General features: G+C 44.3%; 1 protein-coding gene across 22 annotated transcripts in view; it reads left to right on the top strand.

The window, feature by feature from the left end:
- The window catches only part of LOC139580539 (neurexin-1a-like), a 605,221-nt gene that overhangs the window by 79,414 nt on the left and 505,754 nt on the right, over window positions 1–20,053 (top strand). The gene's annotated exons all lie outside the window — the stretch shown is intronic.

Below are 20,053 nucleotides of genomic sequence, written 5' to 3' on the forward strand. Positions count from 1 at the left end.
ATTAATTTGTAGCAGGGTGACAGGGAGAGGCGATGCTCAGGATGGCGAGGCGGCGAAAAAAGAGCAGCAAGCGTTATTAATGACCAGTCGGGTGAACCACAAGGACCACAGTCACTCAGGAGGTTAGTAATGAGGGAGAAGAGGGATTGGACAGCTCAAATAAGCAAAGAGAAACGACAGTCCATCATTACTTTAAAACGTCTTAAGAATATGCCCCTTTTTTTGCCTAAAATGACATACCCAAATCTAACTGCCTGTAGCTCAGGCCCTGAAGCAAGGATATGCATATTCTTGGTACCAATTGAAACGAAACACTTCGAACTTTGTGGAAATGTGAAAGGAATGTAGGAGAATATAACAGAATAGATCTGGTAAAAGATAATGCAAAGAAAAAACCAACCCTTCTTTCGTATTTTTTTTGTACCATCGTCTTTGAAATGCAAGAGAAAGGCCATAATGTATTATTCCAGCCCAACTATTTGACCAGGAAGGAGAGTGATGGAGTGCTGCATCAGATGACCTGGCACAATCACCCGACCTCAACCCAATTGAGATGGTTTGGGATGAGTTGGAATGCAGAGTGAAGGAAAAGCAGCCAACAAGTTCTCAGCATATGTGGTAACTCCTTCAAGACTGTTGGAAAAGCATTCCAGGTGAAGCTGGTTGAGAGAATGTCAAGAGTGTGCAAAGCTGTCATCAAGGCAAAGGATGGCTACTTTGAAGAATCTATAATCTAAAATATATCTTCATTTGTTCAACACTTTTTTGGTTACTACATGATTCCATTTGTCCTTTCATAGTTTTAAAGTCTTCACTATTATTCTACAATGTAGAACATAGTACAAATAAAGAAAAACCCTTGAATGAGTAGGTGTGTCCAAACTTTTGACTTGTACTGTATATAAACTCAGCAAACATAGAAACGTCCCTTTTTCAGGACCCTGTCTGACCCTGTCTGACCTTAGACATCCTTTTTATGTCTCTTTTTGGTTTGGTCAGGGTGTGATTTGGGGTGGGCATTCTATGTTTTGTTTTTCTATGATTTTCTGTTTCTATGTTTTGGCCAGGTATGGTTCTCAATCAGGGACAGCTGTCTATCGTTGTCTCTGATTGGGAACCATACTTAGGTAGTCCTTTTTCCACCTGTGATTGTGGGAAGTTGACTTTGTTTAGGGCACATAGCCTTTGAGTTTTACGGTTTGGTTTTGTAGTGTTTATTGTTTTTGTTCGGCGTCTTGTTTAATAAGGGAACATGTACGCTCACCACGCTGCACCTTGGTCCTCATCTTTCAACAGCCGTGACACTGTCTTTCAAAGATATTTCGTAAAGATCCAAATAACTTCACAGATCTTCATTGTAAAGGGTTTTAAACACTGTTTCCCTTGCTTGTTCAATGAACCATAAACAATTAATGAACATGCACCTGTGGAACGGTCATTAAGTCACTAACAGCTTACAGACGGTAGGCAATTAAGGTCACAGTTATGGAAACTTAGGACACTAAAGAGGCCATTCTACTGACTCTAAAAAACACCAAAAGAAAGATGCCCAGTGTCCCTGCTGATCTGCGTGAACGTGCCTTAGGCATGCTGCAAGGAGGCATGAGGACTGCAGATGTGGCCAGGGCAATAAATTGCAATGTCTGTACTGTGAGACGCGTAAGACAGCGCTACAGAGAGACAGGACGGGCAGCTGACTGTCCTCACAGTGGCAGACCACGTGTAACAACACCTGCACAGGATCGGTACATCTGAACATCACACCTGCTTGACAGGTACGGGATGAGTATTAGAGTGTTAGAGTGTTAGTGTCAGTATTAGAGTGTTAGTGTTAGAGTGTCAGTGTTAGAGTGTTGGAGTCACTGTTAGAGTGTTAGTGTCAGTGTTAGAGTGTTATAGTGTTAGTGTTAGAGTGTTAGTGTTAGAGTGTTAGTGTGTTAGAGTGTTAGTGTTAGAGTGTTAGTGTGTTAGAGTGTTATAGCGTAATATTCAGGTGTTGGTGTTGGAAGAGAGCAATGACATCAGCATCTCAAGTCGTTCACATTGTGCTAGAGATACAGTATCTGTTTTTTTGCATGGGCTACGTCAGGAGTGATAGGAGAATATACAATGAGTGTACAAAACCTTCCTGATATTGAGTTACACCCCCTTTTGCCCTCAGAACAGCCTCAATCGTCAGGGCATGGACTCTACAAGGTGCCGAAAGCATTACACAGGGATGCTGACCCATGTTGACTCCAATGCTTCCCACAGTTGTGTCAAGTTAGCTGGATGTCCTTTGGGTGGTGGACCATTCTTGTTGCACACGGGAAACTGTTGAGCGTGAAAAACCCAGCACCGTTGCAGTTCTTGACACACTCAAAGCTTCAGTTACAGGGTCCTGAGCTTGGTGACGAGCTCGGAGAACACTATGGTGTTGATGCTAGAGATACAGTATCTGTTTTTTTGCATGGGCTACGTCAGGAGTGATAGGAGAAAAAAAACTTCCGGCGCCGAAAAGAGATGGCCGCCTCGCTTCGCGTTCCTTGGAAAATATGCAGTATTTTGTTTTTTTATGTGTTATTTCTTACATCGGTACCCCAGGTAATCTTAGGTTTCATTACATACAGTCGGGAGGAACTACTGAATATACGATTAACGTCAACTCATCATCGTTCCTACCAGGAATATGACTTTCCCGAAACGGATCCAGTGTTTTGCCTTCCACCCAATACAATGGATCTGATCCCAGCCGGCGACCCTGTGCGACGCCGTAAAAGGGGCAAACGAGGCGGTCTCGTGGTCAGGCTTCGGAGACGGGCACATCGCGCTCCACTCCCTAGCATACTACTCGCCAATGTCCAGTCTCTTGACAATAAGGTTGATGAAATCCGAGCACGGGTAGCATTCCAGAGAGACATCAGGGATTGCAACGTGCTCTGCTTCACGGAAACATGGCTAACTCAAGAGACGCTAACGGAGTCGGTGCAGCCAGCTGGTTTCATCATGCATCGCGCCGACAGAAACAAACATCTTTCTGGTAAGAAGAGGGGCGGGGGGGTATGCCTTATGATTAACGAGACGTGGTGTGATCATCATAACAACACACAGGAACTCAAGTCATTCTGTTCACCTGATCTAGAACTCCTCACAATCAAATGTCGACCGCATTATCTACCAAGGGAATTCTCTTCAATCATAATCACAGCCGTATATATTCCCCCCCAAGCAGACACATCGATGGCCCTGAACGAACTTTATCTGACTCTTTGTAAACTGGAAACCACACACCCTGAGGCTGCATTCATCGTAGCTGGGGATTTTAACAAGGCTAATCTAAAAACAAAACTCCCTAAATTCTATCAGCATATCGATTGTGCTACCAGGGCTGGAAAAACCCTAGATCATTGTTATACTAATTTCCGCGACGTATATAAGGCCCTCCCCCGCCCCCCTTTCGGAAAAGCTGACCACGACTCCATTTTGTTGATTCCAGCCTACAAACAGAAACTAAAACAACAAGCTCCCGCGCTCAGGTCTGTTCAACGCTGGTCCGACCAATCTGAATCCACGCTTCAAGACTGCTTCGATCACGCGGATTGGAATATGTTCCGCATTGCGTCCAACAACAATATTGACGAATATGCTGATTCGGTGAGCGAGTTCATTAGGAAGTGCATTGACGATGTCGTACCCACAGCAACGATTAAAACATTCCCAAACCAGAAACCGTGGATTGACGGCAGCATTCGCGTGAAACTGAAAGCGCGAACCACTGCTTTTAACCAGGGCAAGGTGACCGGAAGCATGACCGAATACAAACAGTGTAGCTATTCTCTCCGCAAGGCAATCAAACAGGCTAAGTCCCAGTACAGAGACAAAATCGAGTCGCAATTCAACAGCTCAGACACAAGAGGTATGTGGCAGGGTCTACAGTCAATCACGGATTACAAAAAGAAAACCAGCCCCGTCGCGGACCAGGATGTCTTGCTCCCAGACAGGCTAAACAACTTTTTTGCCCGCTTTGAGGACAATACAGTGCCACTGACACGGCCCCCTACCAAAACCTGCGGGCTCTCCTTCACTGCAGCCGAGGTGAGTAAAACATTTAAACGTGTTAACCCTCGCAAGGCTGCAGGCCCAGACGGCATTCCCAGCCGCGTCCTCAGAGCATGCGCAGACCAGCTGGCTGGTGTGTTTACGGACATATTCAATCAATCCTTATCCCAGTCTGCTGTTCCCACATGCTTCAAGAGGGCCACCATTGTTCCTGTTCCCAAGAAAGCTAAGGTAACTGAGCTAAACGACTACCGCCCCGTAGCACTCACTTCCGTCATCATGAAGTGCTTTGAGAGACTAGTCAAGGACCATATCACCTCCACCCTACCGGACACCCTAGACCCACTCCAATTTGCTTACCGACCCAATAGGTCCACAGACGACGCAATCGCAACCACACTGCACACTGTCCTAACACATCTGGACAAGAGGAATACCCATGTGAGAATGCTGTTCATCGATTACAGCTCAGCATTTAACACCATAGTACCCTCCAAACTCGTCATCAAGCTCGAGACCCTGGGTCTCGACCCCGCCCTGTGCAACTGGGTCCTGGACTTCCTGACGGGCCGCCCCCAGGTGGTGAGGGTAGGTAACAACATCTCCACCCCGCTGATCCTCAACACTGGGGCCCCACAAGGGTGCGTTCTGAGCCCTCTCCTGTACTCCCTGTTCACCCACGACTGCGTGGCCATGCACGCCTCCAACTCAATCATCAAGTTTGCGGATGACACTACAGTGGTAGGCTTGATTACCAACAACGACGAGACGGCCTACAGGGAGGAGGTGAGGGCCCTCGGAGTGTGGTGTCAGGAAAATAACCTCACACTCAACGTCAACAAAACAAAGGAGATGATTGTGGACTTCAGGAAACAGCAGAGGGAGCACCCCCCTATCCACATCGACGGGTCAGTAGTGGAGAAGGTGGAAAGTTTTAAGTTCCTCGGTGTACACATCACGGACAAACTGAATTGGTCCACCCACACAGACAGCGTTGTGAAGAAGGCGCAGCAGCGCCTCTTCAACCTCAGGAGGCTGAAGAAATTTGGCTTGTCACCAAAAGCACTCACAAACTTCTACAGATGCACAATCGAGAGCATCCTGTCGGGCTGTATCACCGCCTGGTACGGCAACTGCTCCGCCCACAACCGTAAGGCTCTCCAGAGGGTAGTGAGGTCTGCAGAACGCACCACCGGGGGCAAACTACCTGCCCTCCAGGACACCTACACCACCCGATGTCACAGGAAGGCCATAAAGATCATCAAGGACAACAACCACCCAAGCCACTGCCTGTTCACCCCGCTATCATCCAGAAGGCGAGGTCAGTACAGGTGCATCAAAGCAGGGACCGAGAGACTGAAAAACAGCTTCTATCTCAAGGCCATCAGACTGTTAAACAGCCACCACTAACATTTAGCGGCCGCTGCCAACATACTGACTCAACTCCAGCCACTTTAAAAATGGGAATTGACGGAAATTATGTAAAAATGTACCACTAGCCACTTTAAACAATGCCACTTAATATAATGTTTACATACCCTACATTACCCATCTCATATGTATATACTGTACTCTATATCATCTACTGCATCTTGCCATATTTATGTAATACATGTACCACTAGCCACTTTAAACTATGCCACTTTATGTTTACATACCCTACAGTACTCATCTCATATGTATATACCGTACTCTATACCATCTACTGCATCTTGCCATGCCGTTCTGTACCACCACTCATTCATATATCTTTATGTACATATTCTTTATCCCTTTACACTTGTGTGTGTGTATAAGGTAGTAGTTGTGGAATTGTTAGGTTAGATTACTTGTTGGTTATTACTGCATTGTCGGAACTAGAAGCACAAGCATTTCGCTACACTCGCATTAACATCTGCTAACCATGTGTATGTGACTAATAAATTTGATTTGATTTGATTTGATTTGATTTGATTTGATGAACAGCACCCTCACAGAGGTATTCCTCTTGTCCAGGTGTGAGAGTGGATTGCAATTGAGATTGCGTTGTCAGTGGATCTGTTGGGGCGGTATGCAAATTGGAGTGGCTGGATCTGTTGGGTCGGTATGCACATCGGGAGGCATAAGCCAGCCTTGTGGTCAGCTGGGACCAACTAGAGTTATAGGACAGCCTTGTGATCAGCTGGGACCAACTAGAGTTATAGGACAGCCTTGTGATCAGCTGGGACCAACTAGAGTTATAGGACAGCCTTGTGGTCAGCTGGGACCAACTAGAGTTATAGGACAACCTTGTGATCAGCTGGGACCAACTAGAGTTATAGGACAGCCTTGTGGTCAGCTGGGACCAACTAGAGTTATAGGACAGCCTTGTGGTCAGCTGGGACCAACTAGAGTTATAGGACAGCCTTGTGGTCAGCTGGGACTAACTAGAGTTATAGGACAGCCTTGTGGTCAGCTGGGACCAACTAGAGTTATAGGACAGCCTTGTGATCAGCTGGGACTAACTAGAGTTATAGGACAGCCTTGTGATCAGCTGGGACCAACTAGAGTTATAGGACAGCCCTGTGGTCAGCTGGGACCAACTAGAGTTATAGGACAGCCTTGTGGTCAGCTGGAACCAACTAGAGTTATAGGACAACCTTGTGGTCAGCTGGGACCAACTAGAGTAATAGGACAGCCTTGTGGTCAGCTGGGACCAACTAGAGTTATAGGACAGCCTTGTGGTCAGCTGGGACCAACTAGAGTTATAGGACAGCCTTGTGGTCAGCTGGGACCAACTAGAGTTATAGGACAGCCTCTTGGTCAGCTGGGACCAACTAGAGTTATAGGCTACTCTCGTGGTCAGCAGGGACCAAGTGTAGTCTTTTCTCAGAAGTAATTACGGCCAGTTGGTCCCTGTTGACCACAAGACTGGCCTATGCCTCCAGTTGGTCCCAGCTGACCAAGAGGCTGGCCTAAAACTCCAGAACCAGTGTGTATCTTCTCTTCTTCTTATGTCGCTTTGGGGAATAATGCTGGTGAGACTGCTAATATACTCCCTACGAGAGAAATAGGGAAGAAGGAGGGAAGGAGCGAGACAGGAAGGAGACAGTAAGAAAAGTTGGAAGAAAGAGGGTCGGAGATAGAGAGAGGAAGGGCCTGAAAGAAAGAGGGAAGGAAGGAGAGAGATGTGGAAAAACAAAGGGTGGGGGGACAAGAGGGAGTGGGCAAATAAAATAAACACTGATTTGTCACATACGCCGAATACAACAGGTGTAGACATTACCATGAAATGCTTACTTACTGTACGAGCTCTTTCCCAACAATGCTACATTATTCAGGTGTTGGTGTTGGAAGAGAGCCATGACATCAGCATCTCAAGTCGTTCACATTGTGCTAGAGATACAGTATCTGTTTTTTTGCATGGGCTACGTCTTAATTCATCGCATCAGCCAATGTCGGCCTTCCGCATCTGCGGTGGAAGGTGAGCGAGCTACAGCGGTGTTTGTCATACCAGGAGATATCCTGAAAATCGGTCTTCTCACGAAAACGTCTGTAGTGTCCGAATGGTTTGGCCTAGAAAAGAAATGTCCACTCTATGGAAAGATGAGACACTCACAAACACGATGGTGTTCTCCGTTTTTCTGCAGCATCACGGGACTCGTCTTAAGGTAGCCCGGTACCTGGGATTTAAAAAAAATTGAAATATGCTGTACATGGAGGTAGTTTAGTGCCAAAAAAACGAGTTACATTCGGTAAATAAATAACATAATAATGTCCTGATCTTTCTTCTATCTCTCAGATAGAGGACAGACACTTTAAAACAAACTTCCTTTTGATGTATGTTTTGACTATCTGTTTTTCCATTAATTAATCTGTTATTCAATGTGTTTCTATGGGCTAATAGCAATATGGCTTAGACTCTTAAGGTTTGAACTGCTGTTTTAAGTGTAGAAAAAAGATAGAAGTTATTAAGAGAGAGCAGTTTTATAATCATGTTGCATACTGATGTGTGTGTGTGTGTGCGTGCACTGGATTTTGTGTTGGTTTTGTGTTTAAGTGAGCGAAACAATTTAGGCCGGCCATCAGAAAAGACTCTGTACAGTCATTTAACCCACCTTGACAACACACACGCACATACACACACACACCACATACACACACTCCCATTTCCCACCTACACACTCCCATTTCCGCGATATCACTCTGAAATTGTCACTAATCTATTACCAATATCAAGAGAAAGACATCTAATTTATTTGATATGTTGTAAAGGGACTTCTTCTCCTCATTAATCAAACCAACCACACCTTTCCTCTCACCCTATTAAACTGTCCAGAACAAACTGTTGAGTGAACTGTCTGTAGGTAATTAAGGAGGCAGGGCATTGTGTTGCTGCTTGACAGTGACAGGAGATGGTGGATTACACACACACGCACGCACGCACGCACGCACACACAGACGCACACACACACACACACACACACACACACACACACACACACACACACACACACACACACACACACACACACACACACACACACACACACACACACACACACACACACACACACACACACACACACACAGTCTCTCTCAGTGACAAAAGGTGGTGGTTTACATACACTAGCTTACAGGGGGCTTGACAAACATATGATTCTTTCTGGGTAATTAGCCCCATGGTGTCCCCACGGCACTAACAGGGCTGGTAATTATGAAGAGGGCGCCTCGTTGTGTGTGTGTGTGTGTGCACGTGTGTATGTGTGTGCGTGTCTTTGTGTAATTATAAAGAGAGAAAGCCTGGGGATGGTAGTCTGGTAATCTGTAACTCTTCAGCTCTACCAGGGACATAATTCACCCTGGGATGAGATGTGTGTGTGTGTGTGTGTGTGTGTTGGGTGATGTCTGTGTGTTGAGGAGTTTGATGGGTGAAGGGGATGGAGGGGGGATAAAGAGCGAAGAGAGGGAAGGAGGGAGGGATGAATGGAGGAAGAGAGGGAGGAAAACATGTGTTGGGTGGGTCCATGCTGTCATGAGAAGAAACAACAGTCGAGTAATTACCATAGCAAGGAGAGAGGTCTGAAACGAGGCGTAGAGAGAGAGAGGGAGAGAGAGAGAGGGAGAGAGAGAGAGGGAGAAAGAGAGGGTGAGAGAGAGAGAGAGAGAGAGAGGGAGAGAGAGAGGGAGAGAGGGAGAGAGAGAGGGAGAAAGAGAGATGGAGAGAGAGAGGGAGAGAGAGATGGAGAGAGAGAGGGAGAGAGAGATGGAGAGAGAGAGAGAGAGAGAGGGAGAGAGAGATGGAGAGAGAGGGAGAGGGAGAGAGAGACAGCGATGGAGACGAGGTGAGGTGGAATTAAACTGAGAATGCATTCACTCCTCTACCTCCCTTGTCTCTCAGGGTGGGTGTCTTTGGGATGGCATTGGGAGAGTGGAGTGTTCAGTTTAATAAGGAAATACACTTCAGAACGCACTGTGTCAGGCAATTATATCATGTGGGTGTCTAGAATGTTTTCAAGAGAGAGGCCCCATCTCTGACAGTTGCATAAGCATTATATCATAGACTAAGAACAAAGAAATCTATTCAGTTCTAAATCTATGGGTTATGTCCTCTGCTAGTTTTTAATGGCGCATACAGTATATCAGTGTATTTACTTCTTATACGTACTGAGGCCCTTTAACCCCAGGGGTTTCAGTATATAGAGATATAGAGGTACACAACAGATCTGTATCACCTGCCGAGGCATGCCTTCAATGAAAGGTGTGAGAAAAAACATCTCCATAAAGTGTTTAGCGTTATTGTGCTCCTTTTCCAGTGGTCTGTTAAATAAAGGGAGGTAAGCTCTGTCACCTTGTCCTGTCCTTGTCTATTTTTGCTTCAATTTGTTTTGGGCTAACAATATTATTTGTCTTTATTTGACCAAGGAAAGACCCGTTGTCAAACATAGTTTGGAATGCAAGTAGTTAATTGCCCATAGACAGGCACATTTAGTACGATGACACAACTGATCGATTCTAAATAGATCGTGGCCATAGAGATATTTAGCATGATGATGTAATGTTGGTCTGATGTTTTAAATAAAACAGAGTGGGGTATTTTAGTCTGTAGATGACTGTAGCTCAATGATCGCTGTTCTAAGGCTCAAGGTCACTGGCTGGGCGATGTGGCAGTGGAGTGAATTATCATAGCGTCTGCGTATGATTTAAAGTCACGCAGGCCTCTCAGTTGGCCCTCTGTCTGTTTGGATGGGGTTTGTCTGTCCTTCGTCTATGTGAGTGTAGCCTAGCGGTTAGAGCATCGGGTCAGTAACTGAAAGGTCGCTGGTCCAAATACACGAGCCGAAATCTGTCAATGTGCCCTTGAACAAGGTACTTAACTCAAATTTGCTCCGGTGCGCTGTACTAATATGGCTGACCCTGTAAAGCAACACATTAGACTGCACCAATCTAGTGTATGTGACAATGAAACACATAAAAAGGGTTCCAGTTTGGGAGTGGGGGTGAAAGGCTGAGAGCCATCAGAGCGGTTTAGCCAACATCTGGTGCTAGCTGGCTCAGAGTGGACTCTCTCACTCTGGCCACCTCTGGCCCCTAGGGCCTAGATTGCTACTGTTGCCTGGCAACCCTGTGCTGTAATTAGCCCTGAGAAGTAGTGCCTTCAGCCAGATCACTCAGCCTCCTCCTTGCTAGGTTGGGATATATCACTCTGCCTCATGTCTCTGCCAGGTTGGAAGGTATCACTCCACCTGCCTCTTCCCTACTGCCAGGTTGGGGTGTATCACTCCTCCTCATGGCACTGCCAGGTTGGAAGGTATCCCTCCGCCTCATGCCTCCTCCCTGCCAGGTTGGAAGGTATGACTCCGCCTGCCTGCCAGGTTGGAAGGTATCACTCCGCCTCATGCCTCCTCCCTGCCAGGTTGGAAGGTATGACTCCGCCTGCCTGCCAGGTTGGAAGGTATCCCTCCGCCTCATGCCTTCTCCCTGCCAGGTTGAAAGGTATGACTCCGCCTGCCTGCCAGGTTGGAAGGTATCCCTCCGCCTCATGCCTTCTCCCTGCCAGGTTGAAAGGTATGACTCCGCCTGCCTGCCAGGTTGGAAGGTATCACTCCGCCTCATGCCTCTGCCAGGGTGGATCTGAGAGAGAGTGCCAAACCACGCCCCCACAGACTGTTTGTCAAATGTGTTTACATCCCTGTTAGTGAGCATTTCTCCTTTGCCAAGATAATCCTTCCGTCTGACAGGTGTGGCATATCAAGAAGATGATTTAAACAGCATGAATATTACACAGGTGCATATTGTGCTGGGGACAATAAAAGGCCACTCTATAATGTGTCACACAGCAAAATGCCACAGATGCCTCAAGTTGAGGGAGCGTACAATTGGCATGCTGACTGCATGAATGTCCACCAGAGCTGTTGCCAGAGAATGCAATGTTAATTTCTCTACCATAAGCCGCCTGGATCAACGTGTATGACATCGTGTTCCAGTTTCCGCCAATATCCAGCAACTTCACACAGCCATTGAAAAGGTGTGGGACAACATTCCACAGGCCACAATCAACAGCCGGATCAACTCTATGCGAAGGAGATGTGTCGCTCTGCATTTGGGAAATGGTGGTCACACCAGATACTGACTGGTTCTCTGATCCACGCCCCTACCTTTTTATGTGACCAACAGATGCGTATCTGTATTCCCAGTCATGTGAAATCCATAGATTAGGGCTTAATGAATTTATTTAAATGGACTAAATTGACAGTGTACATTTAATTATTAGTGTTGTATTTAATTAAATGCTGTCTCTCTTGTCTTCTCCTCAAAATGGCAAATACCAAGACTAAATCATAACCCATTTTCTCAGAACGTTTCACAGAGACTGTTGAAACTATGTAAATTAGCTCAAATATATTTTAATGATTAAAAAGGTGTAGTAAACAGGGATATTTTAGGGCCCATGAAATACAATTTCATCATCCCAGAAGTTATGATATGATGAAGAGAGAGCTAGAGACGTGTGGCTCAGTTGGTAGACCATGGAGCTTGCAATGCCAGGGTTGTGGGTTCAATTCCCACAGGGGACCAGTGTGAAAAAAATTATATTAATAAAAAGTATGCTCTGGATTAGAGTGTATGCTAAATCATGCTAATTCTATTGGGAATAAGATAGAAAAAAGACAATAGTCTATGATAATTACCTAAATATGCCACAAACTGGTTTAATAATATTCATTACAATATATTTTCCACATTCTGAATCATTAAGTACAAGGACTCTCTCCATGTAGGACTTGAGAAGCAACAACAAGATAAATTGTTGTTATGTTTGTGATATATTTTCTGCAATGTGCTATTAATTCAACTTAAGTGTAAAACATTACTAATAGCCTACTGAAGGACCTAAAGGCCACTGTTGTTGGCAGGGGAGGCGAGCATATGTGTGTGTCTGTGTGTGTGCGTGTGTGTATGTACATGTGCATTTGTGTGTGTGTGCGCGTGTGCCTCTGTGTGTGCGTGAGGAAGTGCGTGTGAATGACCCATGGTGCCTGTGCCTCTGGAGGCAAATAGGTGTTTAAATAATGACAAATGGCCATAGCGATAGCGTGGTGAGATTGCATTTACTGATTGAGGGGGAACAACAGCTCATAGGCCTGGTTAAATAAATCACACTGCATCATGGAGACTTCCTGTTTCCTGACAATGACAGAAAGAAATAAGACTTCATACTACCATGGAGGTGGTTAAGAGAGAGGGATGAGGAAAGAGAGGGATGAGGAGAGAGAGGGATGAGGAGGGAGAGATGGATGAGGAGAGAGAGAGGGGGATGAGGAGAGAGAGAGAGAGAGAGAGATGAGGGGAGAGAGAGAGATGAGGAGAGAGAGAGGGATGAGGTGAGAGAGAGAGGGATGAGGAGAGAGAGAGATTATTATAATTTTAAAAAATGATACCGTTCTTTGTTATTATTCTTCATTATTTTGTTACAATGAATTGACGCAATGTTTTTCATGCCAATAAAGCAGTTTGAATTAGAATTACAATTTGAGAGAGAGAGACCTGGGTGGTATCCAGGTCCAGGTCCTCCGGATAGCCCAGACTCAGGCCCAGACTCAGGCCCAGACTTAGGCCCAGACTCAGGCCCAGAATCAGACCCAGACTCAGGCCCAGACTCAGGCCCAGACTCAGGCCCAGACCCAGACTCAGACCCAGACCCAGACTCAGTCCCAGACTCAGTCCCAGACTCAGTCCCAGACTCAGTCCCAGACTCAGCCCCAGACTCAGCCCCAGACTCAGGCCAAGACTCAGGCCCAGACTCAGGCCCAGACTCAGCCCCAGCTCCCTCTGGACAGGGCCCGGGCAGGGTTAGCATGGCGCTGGCCATCCACTCTGAGCCACACTCCAGTCTGCCTCCGTACACTCCAGTCTGCCTCCGAGTACTGAGATAAGAGGAGAGGGACAAGTTGACCAAGACAAATAAGGGTAGATAGCAGCAGAGAGTGATAGGATTGGCATATTGATCAGGGTAAAAGGACAAGTTTGGGTAAAAGAGAGAGAGTGATATGTTGGAAAGGATAGTACTACTTTATGTTCAGAAAGCATTTTCTTATTGTAATTGACTTGTTAATTAACAAGGCTAATCATCATCTCATTGCTTTCAGTTTAGACAATAACGACTATTGAACAGTTGCCAGCATCATTGCTCAGCAATATTGCTTCGACAGATTGTCTTAACAAATGTCTTTTTTATTCTATTGTGAGTTATTGAGTGGCCCAGATGTCCAAATATTGATGCATTCATTGGTCAGGTCAGCATGCATGTAAATCTAGCCTGGTCCCAGATCTATCTGTGCTGTCTTTCCAACACCTTTGGTCATTGTCTGGCAGACTAATCTAACCAGTCTAATGTAAGTATGTGAGTCTGTGAGTCCTGGATGTGTCAACAAAAAAAAAATATATATGTATATATATATTTATGATCAGCTTTAATAATGCAGACAAATTGTGGCGTCTATCAATGTAATTGTCTGCATCTTTTCCAATCCTCAATATCTATATGTTTATAAATATATATATATATATATTTTAAAATATATATATTTTTGATATTTTTCCCTTCTTAATTATTTTCCACTTCCCCAACCACCCCTCCCCTAATTGGAGTAAACTAATGGACAACAACACTTAGGCTTCTACTTCCAACTTATACATAATATATACATGTTACGGACACAGTACATTTTACATTTAGTTATCTTTTGTTTGTTTTTAGTCCCAGCCTTCAGCTTCCCTCAACGCCTCCCATCTATCTCTGAACACCATCCAGTTTGGATTTCTAGCTGCCATATGTTATTTCAACTGTGCTGTGATGTTTCACAAAAGTTCTGAACCTTTCTATTGTCATAGTTTCTACAGATTGTAAATTAAAGATAGACATTTTTGCTAGGAGTATTATTATGTCATTGATCGATTGACTATGACTTTTCAAATCACCCAGCAGTGCTCTTTGCAGAGTTCGCTCCAAGTAAATGTTGCAATTATTATTATTATATATTTTTTTTAAACTTTTTTTGAGGGAATAAATACAAGGCTTGATTTGTGGCCTCTTGTCGGCAGAGTAAATCACTGAGTAAGACATCTGGATCCTCTAGCTCATTCAGCCAGCCTGCAATCAAATCAAATGTTAAGTGAAGAAGTCTCTCTCTCCATCTCGCTGTCTCTCCCTCTTTCCCTCGCTCTCTCTTTCTCTCTCTACATCTCTCTCTCCCCCCACTCTCACTCTCTCTCTCTCTGCCTACTAATAGCTATCTTATAACCGCTACTTTACATCGAACAAGGGGCCAATCTCATGTTTCATAATTGAGCAAAATGGCAACCGCTCTAAAAGGAACACAAACAAAAGTGGGAGTTGACTTGTGGTTCCCCATTTACTGTGTTATGCTGTTCAAATGTCATCCGAGGAATGAGATCTGAAGGCTATCACAGAATCACAGGTAGTCAGTCAGGCAGGCAGGCAGGCATGCTGACAGACACAGACAGACAGACAGACAGACAGACAGACAGACAGACAGACAGACAGACAGACAGACAGACAGACAGACAGACAGACAGACAGACAGACAGACAGACAGACAGACAGACAGACAGACAGACAGACAGACAGACAGACAGACAGACAGACAGACAGACAGACAGACAGACAGACAGACAGACAGGGGTGTAACCAGATCCCCTTTTGCTCTTTTTGAGCGAGATGATGAATGCCACTGGAAAGGATGATCGGTAAAAAGCCTTTGTAGAGAAAGCACACACACACACACAGGTAAAAGCATTTGCACTAGAGCTATGGCTCTATGAGGATATAGGATAAGATCGCTGTGTATGAAATGGTTGTGTGAAAGCGGTGGTGCTGCCGTCAGAGAGACAGCTGCTTCCATTATCAGGATTAGGACTATCACCAGACAGGGATTTGATGCTGTTGGTTTTATCAAGGGGTTACAGATCTTGTTTAGACACAAACTTTGGATTTGGCTTGTGCTTTTTTCTCTCTATATATTTTCCCCTCGGGTCTATCTCTCTCAAACTATTTATTGCTCTTTTTAGATTTCTCTCTATCTTGCTCTTTCTAATTAGAATGAACTCATTCCGAAAAAGTCCTACATTCTAGTAACTCCTACACATATATTATGCATTTTGTAAATTCAAATCCAATTTTTACAAGGCTATCAAAGAACATTCCTTGGCTTGGTGAATTAGACTCTAACTCATGTTAGACATTGGGTGGAAGTATGGCTAGTTTATTTGTGGCTTTTGGCCCAAGATGGATAACAACCCATCAATGGCGATTTGTTGTGTGTGTGTGTGTGTGTGTGTGTGTGTGTGTGTGTGTGTGTGTGTGTGTGTGTGTGTGTGTGTGTCTGTGTGTTTCTGTATAATATTTGTGTGCATATGTGAAAGTTGCTGCGTTTGTGCGTGTGCATCCCTGTGTGTGTTTGTGTGTGTGTGCTTATTGGGTAGTAATTCATGACTTTCAACCCATTAAAACCACCATAGAGTATCGGGAGGTCACTCTAACTCCATAAATCCCAACTCCCTAGAGACCCCAGATAGGACCGCCATAAAACAGATACACCTCGTAAAAGCAGGTAAACCTGGTCCTGTCCATTCATATAGAAAATAAAGAACAAAAGAGTGATGGCACCTTATTGAATTCCCTTTACAGTGCACTAGTTTTGACCAAAGTCTATGGGGCAAACATGTCATGTTGTGGCCTTCTAACTGATGAAACTATCCATCCAGCACAATGTCCTCTGAACTCTGAATGTGTCCGGCACTGTCCTTTTTTGGTATTTTTCACACTTCATTAACTCATCACGTGGCCTTTATAATATTCACAGTGACAGTAACCGACATTGATTCTGCTCTGTTTTGGTCTATTTTTTAAGATACATTAAACACATTTTTCAAATGTCTGTGAGCATTAGGTCTTAGTATGACTCTCAGTGTGACACTCGGTGTGTGTGTGTGTGTTTGGGTGTGTGTGGGCTTGTGCATATGCGTGCCCTTATCGTGCATGGTGTGTGTGTGTGTGCATGCTTGCGTGCACTCAGTATGATATGGAGCGCGGTAGAAGCTGTGACCCACATGGCAGACGAAGTGTTGCTGCCTGGAGGCCACTGGGAAGCTTTGACATTTCTCTCTTTTTTTTGCGTTCCTTTTTCTTCTTCCCTTCTCTTTCCCTTTCTCCTCCCTCCATGATGCCTTGCACCTCCTGTAATTTCTCTCTTTCTTTTTCTCCTTCCTTCCCTTTTCCACCCATGCAAATGCCAACATGCCCATGAAGCCACACTCCCACTCTCCTGTCAGCTCTGGCTCCCTCGTTATTTCAGAGCGTTGCGGGACAATGCTCTGCTTTCCTCCTCCCCTCCTTTCTGCATACTTTTTTTTCTTGTTCCCTTTTTCTTTTTCTAACATCCCACTTTTCTGAATTCCGACTGACACCTCTGTCTATGACGCCCGCCTGTGTGTGAGTGTGCACGCGTCTGTGTCTCTCTGTCTCTCTGACACCCGTCTGAGTTACGGCCTATTTAAGTACATTGACAACGATCTCCATATGGAGTGGATTTCTATGAGGACCAAGCCTTAATAAAGGCTGACCCTGAGTAGCGCTAGCTGCCATTAACTGTCGTGTCAGATCATTTACAGCTATGAGCTGTAATGAGCTGTTTGTGTGTGTGTGTGTGTGTGTGTGTGTGTGTGTGTGTGTGTGTGTGTGTGTGTGTGTGTGTGTGTGTGTGTGTGTGTGTGTGTGTGTGTGTGTGTGTGTGTGTGTGTGTGTGTGTGTGTGTGTGTGTGTGTGTGTGTGTTCTCCGCCCCTTGTCACTTTGCATTTTCTTTCATATACAGTATCTGTTCAGGGTGATCGATAGGCAGACCATGAAAAATGTAAGGGCTGGAAATAGAGTTGTAATTTATTAATGTGCCATGGAGGTCGAGTACAGTGGAGGGACAGGGTGATATTTAGGTTGCCTTTTTAATGATATTGGCAGATAGCGGGCCAGGGATCTTTGGTAAATTGTTGATAAAAATTGTGGATGTAATTTCTGGATGTTATTTAGACATCCAACCACTACTCAAATGACTCTACATCGAGTTGCATATCAGCTTTTCTCGTTTAGTTGAATCTAGAACCGTTTTCTTTTTTTGTGATTGTTTGTGATGTCAGTTTTACATTTTAAGACATAGAACAAAACAAATATGTAAGTGCATTTTATGCCCAAGACGAGCACTAAAACAGTTTTCTGGCTAACTCTGCTGTTAGTAAAACAGTTTACTGACTACCTCTGCTGTTAGTAAAACAGTTTACTGACTACCTCTGCTGTTAGTAAAACAGTTTACTGACCAACTGCTGTTAGTAAAACAGTTTACTGACTACCTCTGCTGTTAGTAAAACAGTTTACTGACTACCTCTGCTGTTAGTAAAACAGTTTTCTGACTACCTCTCTTGTTAGGAAAACAGTTTACTGACTACCTCTGCTGTTAGTAAAACAGTTTTCTGACTACCTCTGCTGTTAGGAAAACAGTTTTCTGACTACCTCTACTGTTAGTAAATACAGTGAACTTCTGCAGTTATTTAAACAACAACAAAAACATTCTGATTGATCTGTCCTTTAGCTATGGACTCACATTAGAATCTGGACAGCTTTTTAATTAGATTTTCACCGAACCAATTCTCGGGGCGACTACAGGCATCTGTATTACTCTCGTACCTCGCACAGGTAAAGAGGGAAAGTAAGAAAATAATGAAATTAATGTTTTTTATACTTGGGCAGGGCAGCTGCTGAAATAACCTTCTGAGATATTACTTGTGAATGGGTGGCAAAGTGGCTGGCATAGAAAATAAAACAATAATAACATGATAAATGAGGTAGAAGAAAAATAAGTATTTTCATGTAGAGGAAATAGAATAGGTTTTGTTAAGGGCAAATTTTTCACATTCTGGCAGCCTTTCAAATACTATACTCTATGTGGAGAGCAACTTCAGATGTTTTACTCTTGGCTGTTGCCAAAATACACTGTAAGCTACATGTTTCTTGAAGTCCCCCTCTGTCATATACATTTACTGGTTGAACCTTGCTTTTACACGATAGTTTGGGTTCATTATTTATGCCAAGCAATTTAAGCAGCCTGGAAACACCATCATAAAACATAAAATTATTCATTTTTTACAAACTTTACAAACAGTCTGAACCAGTAAGGAGAATGTTAGTCTATTTTGGAGTGGAGCACAGAGAGAGAGAGAACAGAGCCAAGGAGTGGATTTGTGAGCTAATTCCTGTTCATGCAGAGTACACAACAGTATATCCCTGTTATTTCCTGATGGGCTTAACAACCTATTTGTTTCCACTCTGTACTCATTAAAAGCCAGGTTTTCCCTGCTTTGTTCCCCATTAATGGAGAGAATAGAGAGGGAAAAAAACGATGTTGCGCACTACAGAGGGATGTGTGTGTGTGTGTGTGTTGAAAGCTGATTGGCTATGCTGTTTGTTTCCTGCGTGTCTCTATAGTTTCTCCTCTCCCTGGTGACTGTCGCAGAAGTGTGTGTGTATGTGTGTGTGTGCGTGTGTGCGTGCGTGCGTGCATGCGTCTTTGTTTGTGTGTGTGTGTGTGTGTGTGTGCGCACTTGCAAGTATGCATGTGTGTGTCCTGGGGATAGAGATTCACCAGTGTGGATTCCATCCCATTTTGTCCCCCTGGGGTCCCACTATCTAATGAGCAACATATCTCCTGTGAAGTTACTGTTATATTACCTTATTATACATTATGTATCTAGCTCTACACACCATGTGCCTAAGGGAAACTAGAGAATAGGATGTGGAGCAGAAGTTTGCATGTACGTGTGTGGTTATAGCTGATGTGCACATCTGTCAAATGCAACAAGCTCTCACAGTCTCAGTGCAGAACTAGACATTTTTCAACGTTTCTGCAAACGTCAAATTTCGAAGTTGTAAAAAGTAGTACCTATCGCTAAGATTGAACATGCGACCCTCTGAGCCGTTGCTTGCGAATTACGTTCATCCACCACCTCCGTCCACAACGCCCTAGCAGACCCAAGCCTACTTGATGGTAATAGCGCTCACTGTTGGCCCTAGTGGCAACATCCTGTATTTATGCATATTAAGCACATAGAAACAACTCTATGGTTAAGTTAAGGTATTCATTTTGACTGGGTTAAGTTAAGAATTAAGGTGGGATACAGAAACAACTCTATGGTTAAGTTAAGGTATTCATTTTGACTGGGTTAAGTTAAGAATTAAGGTGGGATACAGAAACAACTCTATGGTTAAGTTAAGGTATTCATTTTGACTGGGTTAAGTTAAGAATTAAGGTGGGATACAGAAACAACTCTAGGGTTAACTTCAGGTATTCATTCCGATTGATTAACAATTCAGGCTTTAATTTGGGTTTGGTTATGTTGATGATTAAGGTTTGGCATCGGGTTAAAACAGAGGAACTGGATATTTACAGTATGTATGGATGGCGTGTGAGCTTTGCTGCTCATGATTAA

This window comes from Salvelinus alpinus, chromosome 7, assembly GCF_045679555.1.
Source record: "Salvelinus alpinus chromosome 7, SLU_Salpinus.1, whole genome shotgun sequence".
NCBI classification, from domain to species: Eukaryota; Metazoa; Chordata; class Actinopteri; order Salmoniformes; family Salmonidae; genus Salvelinus; species Salvelinus alpinus.